The sequence below is a fragment of the Tursiops truncatus genome, chromosome 7, assembly GCF_011762595.2.
Source record: "Tursiops truncatus isolate mTurTru1 chromosome 7, mTurTru1.mat.Y, whole genome shotgun sequence".
Classification (NCBI taxonomy): Eukaryota; Metazoa; Chordata; class Mammalia; order Artiodactyla; family Delphinidae; genus Tursiops; species Tursiops truncatus.
The window spans coordinates 2,673,974-2,683,122 of NC_047040.1; positions in this window are offsets into that span (position 1 = coordinate 2,673,974).

The window sequence follows — 9,149 nt, forward strand, 5'->3', positions numbered from 1 at the left end:
CCAGGTTTCTGGAGCAAGGCCACACACTACCTGCAGCAAAGACCCGTAGCTGCTGGCACGCCTCTGTGTCCTAGAGAAGGAGTGCCTGACCGCGAGACGCCAAGTGGTCACCACGCCACTAGAGCTGGGTTCCACCAGACCCTCCAAGTTGCAAGGTCAGGCACAGCCAACTGCGACCCACTGGAAGAAGAAAGTCGTACGTCAGGATCGGGCACGCGCAGGGCCAGAGGACGCAAGCAAACCTCGTAAGCCCAGACCCTCGTACCACCGACTGCTGTTGCCCCAGTTGCCTGTCCCTCACCTCCACCTATTGCTGTGTTGGGTTAGGGTGGCGCTTATGTCCAGCCGGCAGAGGAAGAAGGGAGCCGAGCTTCCTATGTGGATGGGTTGGCTCCGGGTGGGGCGCAAAGTGTGCCTACGAACAGCAGCGCTACCCTACAGCCTCACTCGGCGTCCCTGAAAGGCAGAGGTGAAACGAAATCTTCCCAAGCTCCCAGGGAGGAGAAACTTGGTGTGTTAGTTTCACTGTTGCTGCTACAACAAATTTCCACAAACTTAGGAGTTGAAAACAATATACATTTAATATCATACAATCCTGGAGGTCAGAAATCCAAAATGGGTCTCCCTGGGCTAAAATCACGGTGATGGCAGGGCTGTGTTCTTTCTGGAGATTCTTGGGGAGAATCCACTTCCTTGGTTTTTCCAGCTTCTAGAAGCCACCTGAGTCCGTTGGCTCGTGGCTTCTTTCCAGCAATGACATCACTTCAACATCTGCTTGTATCGCCACATCTCCCTCTCTGACTCTGACCCTCCTGCCTCCCTTTTTCACTAGTTAAATTGAGCCCGCCCAGATAATCCAAGATCACCTTCTCATCTAAAACTTGATGACATCCACAAACTCCCTTTAGCCATGTACTGTTACCTATTCCTAGGTTCCAGGGATCTGGACGTGAAGATCTCTGGGGGCCATCGTTCTGCCCACCGCCCTTGGGCAGCACACTTGGCTATTCGTTTTACGTAGAAAGGGATGTGACCTGAACGTATTCAAACCCATGGACGGTGACTAAAGGCTTGGCTGCCGCTAGGCTGGGCCTGGAAGGATCCAAAGATTGAGGACCCCAGGAATTTTGTGGAGGGGCACGTGTGTGGATCGACCTGGGGGTGGGTGTGGTGCGAAGACCTTTGTCTTCCATGGTGACACCCACAAGAAAACACCCACCAGGGAACAGGCAATAACCAACCAAGCAGGCAAATGGTTTAACTGGTTGAAATCAACATGCCTCAGCCACGGGCCACTCAGCGATGAGCCGTGGTGGTGGGATAACAGGGCGGCACGGGCCCAGCATGAGATCCTACCCACCAAGGCTGAGCCAGTTATGGCCTCTGCTGAAGTTCAACCCGACAGCACCAGGAGGCAGAGCTACCCCCATCCTAGCACCGCCCCTTGAGGAATCCCACAGGCTACTTTGTGGAAAGTTGATCACTTTGGACTTTTCCCCCCTAAAGGGGGCAATGATGCATGCTGGCTGAATCAACGCATAGTCCGAGTGTGGATTTGTTCTTCCTGCCTTTATGGTCACTCTCTGGGGCTTATAAGAATGTTCGATCGTCAGGTATAGAACAGCACATAATACTGCTCCAGACCAAAGGCCCACTTGACAGCAAAGCGGGTGTGGCGTTAGGCCCATGAGCGCGGGGTCCACAGGGCCTCTCATTTACCTCTCCACCCAGAAGCGGCGCGCCCAGGTGAGTGACGGAGCGCTCCTCTCGGAGGCTCAGCTGAGGTCCCAGGTGGGAGAAAATACCCTATAAGGATGCGACTCCATCCTTTAGGACACGGAATGTACCCTAAATCATTATAAATTGCTGTCTCCAATTGATAAAATGCATAGGTCCGGGAACCAAGGAGTAAAACTAGAAGCAGTGCCCTTTCCTTCGCTTCCAGGCATTCACTGGGAGAATTTGTGCTTCTCCTCCAAGGGAGACCACTTCCACCAGGGTACCCAGTAAGAGTGCCACTGAGCTGTGTCATGGCTGTCAGCAGTCACTTGGGGCTCTTTGTGCCCAGAGACCAGCAGGCAGGAAAAGGAGTCACCACCGGAAGGTGGGGTACCAATGTAAGGTCGGACCTCCTCAAGCACAAACAAATGGGAATGTGGTTGAATTTTTAAATAACCTTTTAAATAACTGTAAATCCGGCTACATGAATTATGAAACCCAAGCCGCTGTTCTGCACACTATACACAACATACGTTTTTTTGGATAAGATTAAAAAATAAAAACTAACCAAAGGATGCCCAAGGTTGCATCTCCTGTGAGACCTTCGACTCCCACCTCAGCTGGTCCCCAGGGCCCATCCACCCAACCCCTTTCTCAGGCCATATCCTGGGGATCATTTTGATGGTCAGACCCCACATGTCCTTCGACCCTCCCCTACCAAGTCCCGCAAGGCCTGCACTGTCTCCTCCCCACCAACCCCACTCCTTTTCCTTTACTTTGTCCATCAAGTTGGTCTCTGATCCCCCAAACGAGCCTGTTTACCACCTTCTGAACAAGATTTGACATTCATTTCCCTCTGATGCACTCGCCTTCAAATCAAATCAACATTGTAAAAACAAAAATAACACAAGCCAGAGAAACAGGAAAATAACGTTTATATCAATTCCCACAATGTTCACTGTACGCAAACAAAAAGCTGAGGCGGAGGTCCAGGCATGATGTGTTTCTTCAAAAGGCAGTATTTGGCTAACAATTTAAATGTTAGTCTTGCCCATTCACTCTGTGTGGTCCAAACAGATGAATTTTATATGTGCCCAGCAATTGTTACAAATTTAGGACAGCTAACACTAGGCATGATGCCAGCTTCTGGAAGAAGGCAGGGCTGCATCATTGTACGGAGCCATTAAGTGAGGCCAGGCCCACCCCTGAGACTCCTGGGGGTCCACACGCAGGAGGAGCACGGAATAGTTTAAGAGTTAAAACAGGGCTTCCCTGGTGGCGCAGTGGTTGGGAATCTGCCTGCCAATGCAGGGGACACGGTTTCGAGCCCTGGTCTGGGAAGATCCCACATGCCGCGGAGCAGCTGGGCCCGTGAGCCACAACTATTGAGTCTGCGCGTCTGGAGCCTGTGCTCTGCAACAGTGAGAGGCCCGCGCACCGCAATGAAGAGTGGTCCCCGCTTGCCGCAACTGGAGAAAGCCCTCGCACAGAAACGAAGACCCAACACAGCCAAAAATAGATAAATACATTTTTTTAAAAAAGAGTTAAAGCAATTGGTTTTATTGTAAGTGCAATGAAATTTTACAAACAAACCAAAACCAATTCCACTTGCTGGGACTTAGTGGGCTCTCAGCAAATGCTTAGTGCACTCGGCTTGCCCTTCACTGAAGCTCTCTGCAAACTCAGGGCTCAGCCGTGTGCCAGAGCTGAGCCTGGCGCCTGTGAGGCGTTCATCACCACGGGGAACGGGGGCTTTCACGGGCCTGAATCCCAGGTACCAACAGGGGGTGATGTTTTCAGGGTATTTCCATTGCGCCCTGTTGACTTTATGCCTAAAGAGAGGCTTCCATTATGACTGAGCAAAAGGAAACCAGAGTCTTGCAAATTTTCCAGAAAGAAAGGAGGTGAGATTTCACAGGAGAGCCACGGCCAGGCTTCCTTCCCACCTGCTAAGCCGCTACCACTTCTCTTAAAAACAACCCGGCCCAGCTGGAGACACATTTCCGCTCTCCCATACAAACTGAACAAAGGCTTCGTCGGCTGCAAGAAGGTGGCTGCAGAAAGTGGGTCAGTCTTTTGATGCCGGTGAAAGATGCTAGTCCCTGGTGATAGGCATTCACGCACACACACGTGCACACACGCACACACACACACACACACACACACAAACACCCCTCACTGGGCCATGCAGCCGGAGCCCCAGAGCCCCCAGGGACAGACATGGCTCTCCCAGATATCACACGCAGCCTTGGCCTGAGCACCCTCCAAAGACCTGGAGGGACAATTCCCAGTCAGAAGCTCCACGTACAAGCATGCCAGGAGCTCCTTTGCTGGCCGGCAAAGGGTGTCTCAGAGGAGAGTTCATCTCTGGAGTGACACAGATGTGGCCTGAAATCTTGGGGACCTGAACAACGAGGGGGAGAGAAGAGAATATTGAGGGAAAGGTAGGGGACAAAAGAGTTAAACAAAAACAAGGCAAAGGACTTCCCTGGTGGCGCAGTGGCTAAGAATCCACCTGCCAAGGCAGGGGACATGGGTTCGAGCCCTGGTCCGGGCAGATCCCTCATGCCGCAGAGCAACCAAGCCCATGTGCCTCAACTACTGAGCCCTCGTGCCACAACTACTGAAGCCCGTGCGCCTAGATCCCGTGCTCCGCAACAAGAGAAGCCACCGCAATGAGAAGCCCGCAAATCCGCAACGAAAAGTAGCCCCGCCCCGCTGCAGCTAAAGAAAGCCCCGGCTCGGCAGCTAAGACCCAGCTCAGCCAAAAATAAAATTAATTAATTAATTATTTTTAAAAAGGCAAAAACATTTGGATAGGATGAGGTGAAGCTTGTCCTTGGAAAAAAGAGTGAGTTCCAAACAGATTTGGAGAAGAGCACTCTTAAACCTAGAGCCCAGGGTGGCGAGAACTTACTCCCTCAGAATAAAAAAGCCTCCACGATCCCGGGCAGGGACGCCATCAGATGTTTCCCGAAAGCGGCAGTTGGATGAGGAGTTCCGAGTGTTAGAAGAACGCTGGAGTCCCGAGGGTGAGGACAGAGAGGAGGACAGGAGAGGAAGTCGGGGACGGGTGGCAGGCATGGATGCGCAGTGTCCTTGCGTCAGGGCCGGCGGAAGGGGAGAGCCAGGGACAGATTCTGCACAAGGCGGCTTCCAGGATGCAAATCCGCCCGTACCCAGCGCTGACCGACGCTGTCGTTTTGGGGCCTGATGTCTTCACCCAGATGACACCCAGGGCCTCGTCCAGTCTTCATGGACGGAGGAGCACGAGCAGGCAACCCGTGTTCCAACCCGGAGCCTGAGGGAGTCAGAGGAGGAAGGGGCTGAAAAGTGACCTGGAGGTGCGCTAAAGCCTCGTGGGTCCAGCTGTAAGCAGGTGGCGGGCAGGGGCAGGGTGAGCCCCCCGCCCGCCCCCAGGGCTCCCCCGCACTGCCCTGAACCGCTCCAGGAAGAGCCTCTTACCACATCTCTGCCTTAGCTCCCCAAAATCCCACTCTTGAGAGATGCCTGGTCTTTTTTTTTTTGAAGTAGAGTTGATTTACAATGTCGTGTTAGTTTCAGGCATACAGCAAAGTGATATATATATATAATATATATATATTTATATATATGTGCATAACTGAATATATATATATTCTTTTTCAGTTTTCTTTTCCATTAAAGGTTATTACAAGATATTGAATGTAGTTCACTGTGCTACACAGTAGGTCCTTGTTGGTTATCTATTTTATATATAGTAGTGTGTATCTGTTAATCCCAAACTCCTAATTTATCCCTTCCCCCTTTCCCCCTTGGTAACCATGTTTGTTTTCTCTGTCTATCTCTGTTTTATTAATAAGTTCATTTGTATCATTTTTTTAGATTCCATATGTGAGTGACATCATAGGATATTTGTCTTTCTCTGTCTGACATACTTCACTTAGTATGATAATCTCTAGGTCCATCCATGTTGTTATAAATGGCATTATTTCATTCTTTTTGTGGCTGAGTAATATTCCATTGTACATATGTACCACATCTTCTGTATCCATTCGTCTGTTGATGGACACTTAGGTTGCGTCCATGTCTTGGCTATTATAAATTGTGCTGGATGCGTGGTCTTTAAGCAAACATGCTTAGAAGGTTTGGTTTGGTTTTGTTTTGTTTAAAAGCTAGCTGAGAAAGCACAGGAATTAGCATCCCCTGTTTGTTTGTACAAGCAAAACCGAGCTTGGAAAACAAGTGAGGAAGCCACTTCCACTCCACCCACCCGACAGAAGTGTATTCCTTTCACGTTTCCCCTCCCCACACTCCCCATTGGCACGTACGCTTCATATGGTTGTACATGTAAGATACGTACACCCAAAAGCACAAATTTTGCTTTGTCTTTCCGCAATGTTGCCACATCTACATTCTTTGGTTTCACAGATACAGCCAAGCTCATCATTTTATTTATTTTATTATTTTACCTTTCTGTGGCATTTGTGTCTTGGCATCTTAAAAGCCCCCCAATATTGGGTGTTTTCTGTCCCACCTGAAAGCCCACTGCTCTTACTTCCATTGTTTGTTTGCTGCACGCATGGCTGTGCCTGACCTATGTCTGTCACATTATTTTCTGTGGTTTGTTTATTGTTCTATCATCTGACTTTGGCTCTGTAGAATATTTTATTTGTTTATCATTTCTGCAAAGGTGTGGACAATAAATATATGCTTGGTAAATCTCTAGCAGTGGTTGTTCAAAACAGCATGAAACTCATATTTATGTAATTATTGAAGACAAAAACTGGGAAATGAAGAGAAGTCAAACAAAAGTAGTAACTTCACAATATGAAGAATTCAGTGTCTTTGCTTTTCACTGCTCTGGTCCCAATTCTTCATCTCTATTGGGGTTACAAAGCCAGCCATTTTAAACTCATACTAAACACCCTATTCAAAATTAATTTTTTAGCTCAACATATGCAAATCAATGTGATACACCACATCAACAAAAGAAAAGATAAACACCACATGATCATCTCAATAGATGGAGAAAAAGTACTTGATAAAATTCACCATCCATTCATGGTAAAAACTCAAAATTAATTTTTGATTTATATTTAGTAGTTTATAACATTTAAAACTATATTTTTCTAATTATAAAAATTCTTATATGTAAGAATGTAGATTATCTAGAATTTATACAAATATATAGAACATGTAACGAATGCTTATTATAGAATATATGACAGACACTGAAAAGTATGGTATAAAAAAGAAAACTAATGCCACCCATATTCCACAACTCAGGGAAAAATCACTGTAAGAGTTCTTGTTTTTTTGCGGTACGCGGGCCTCTCACTGTTGCGGCCTCTCCCGCTGCGGAGCACAGGCTCCGGACGCACAGGCTCAGCGGCCATGGCTCACGGGCCCAGCCGCTCCGCGGCACGTGGGATCTTCCCGGACCGGGGCACGAACCTGTGTCCCCGGCATCGGCAGGCGGACTTTCAACCACTGCGCCACTAGGGAAGCCCTCTGTAAGAGTTTTGATGTTCCTTTTTGGTTTGCTTCTATGTACACATTCACACAAACACACTCCCCTAAAAACATAGGCTGTTAACTGTGCACCTCATCTGGAAGGGAAGTCCATACTCTTTCAATAAAGTGCAAGTCGGGCTCTCTCAGGCCAACATTCGACATCAAGGGCGGGGGGTTTGGGCACAGCTCATCCCCTGCTGGCCATGCTCCCCCCCCTGCCACTGAGGAACAATCTGTCAGGGACACTGAGACTTTCTGGTGACCTCCTCCTGACCTTTGACCCTGAGGGCTGGCTCAGATGTGAGAGGCAGGGGCGGGAGGAAGCATCCCAGAGGGCAGGGCTCATTCCCAGGGGATGAGACGGGGTGCCTGGCAGCCACTTCTCCTTCACTGGAGCCCTAATGACTTACACCGACACCTGGGCCCTCATTCAGGACAGAACCTTGAGCCGCCTCCTCTGTGACGACAGCAGATCGTACAGCCGTGATGAGCAGGAGCGCTGTGGCTGTGGACTGGCCTGTCCTTGTCCCGAACAGCTTCTCAGGAGCCATGATTCCAAGCCCAGCGTGAACTGACTTCAGCAGAATCCTTCTACAAGAGGCCAGAGGCCTCAAGAACCCTGAGAAATGTTTGTACAATGAACACTTTATTCGGATTATTCGGTAACACTTGCCTCTTTTTAAATCTCCTAAACAAAGAGTCGTGAAAAAGAGTCTTCTAGGTGTTGAACTTCGGAAGACCCATTTCTCCTTGCAACTGAGTGAATTCACTCTCTTTTCTAAAGAAACGCTTCTGTCAGCCGTACTGGACTGAGTCCGGTGCGGATCTTCTCTCTTCACGGTGTGGCCTTGGTGGGCATTGCCGCTTTCCTAAGAGAGTCACATTGGTAGCTGGAAATTGGCCACAGTGGGGACATTTACACCATGACAAACATTTTTTCCCTCCAGAGACCCAGCTGTTAAACTTCTACCAGCACACCACTGGACTCACCCCCAAGAAATGATTAGAACAAGTTCCCGGTGTTCTTGCCAAAACGTTAAGTTCTAAATCACAGAAGAGTGCCCCACGCCAGTGAATCCTTCTCTAGCCACCGACCTAGCCTTGTAGTCCCCCCGCCGCCACTGCAGCATTCTGAAGACACACCATCACACGTGTACTTCAGGTCCTGTGGGTAGAGGTCAGCCAGGCTTGCAATTCCTTTGGCGTGTGGGCTGTTTCTTACCAGGGCAGGGCTTATCTTCCCTGCTCTAGCTATGCTGAAACCCGATCCCCCTCATAGGCCTGGAATCAAAGAGGCGTGCTGAGAGTAGGTCTTGAGGAGAACAGGCATCATTTTGCAGGGCACCTGCTCCAGGTGAGGCAACCAGCAAGGACACTCAGTTCTCTGGAAGGGGGAAGTGATCGTTTCTGCCGACGAGGAGACTCCTGGGAACTTGGGGCTTTGAAAATTTCAGTTCATCCATGGCCCAGGATCATTCCCTATCTGACTCCTGACCTTGACATAAGGGACCTGTCAAGCCTGTGACTTGGTCTCCTTTGTAGCTCTGGGAACCTCACAATCAGAGTCTAGGCCTGATTTCCACCAGTCTACCCAGTGGCCGTGGGAGATGTGAATCTGCTGGGCTGCAAAGGGGCCCTCAGGCTTACAGACTTGGTCAAATTGGCAGTGAGCTGTCCTAAGCCTACTATTTTCTTTTGCCAAGGTCTCCAGCCCCAACGTTAGGAGCCACCCTTCTCCATGATCAATATCATTACCATTGTCCCCTCTGATGAAGTATCGCCTCTGCTTGACTTCCCAGTACCTTGCTCTCTACCTGTGCCCCATCATAACCGACCACCTGTGAAAACCTAAGGAATTGCAATGCTACTGCGTGGTAAGTTATTACCAGTGGTCAGCAAACTTCTTCTGTAAATGGCCAGACAATAAATAATCC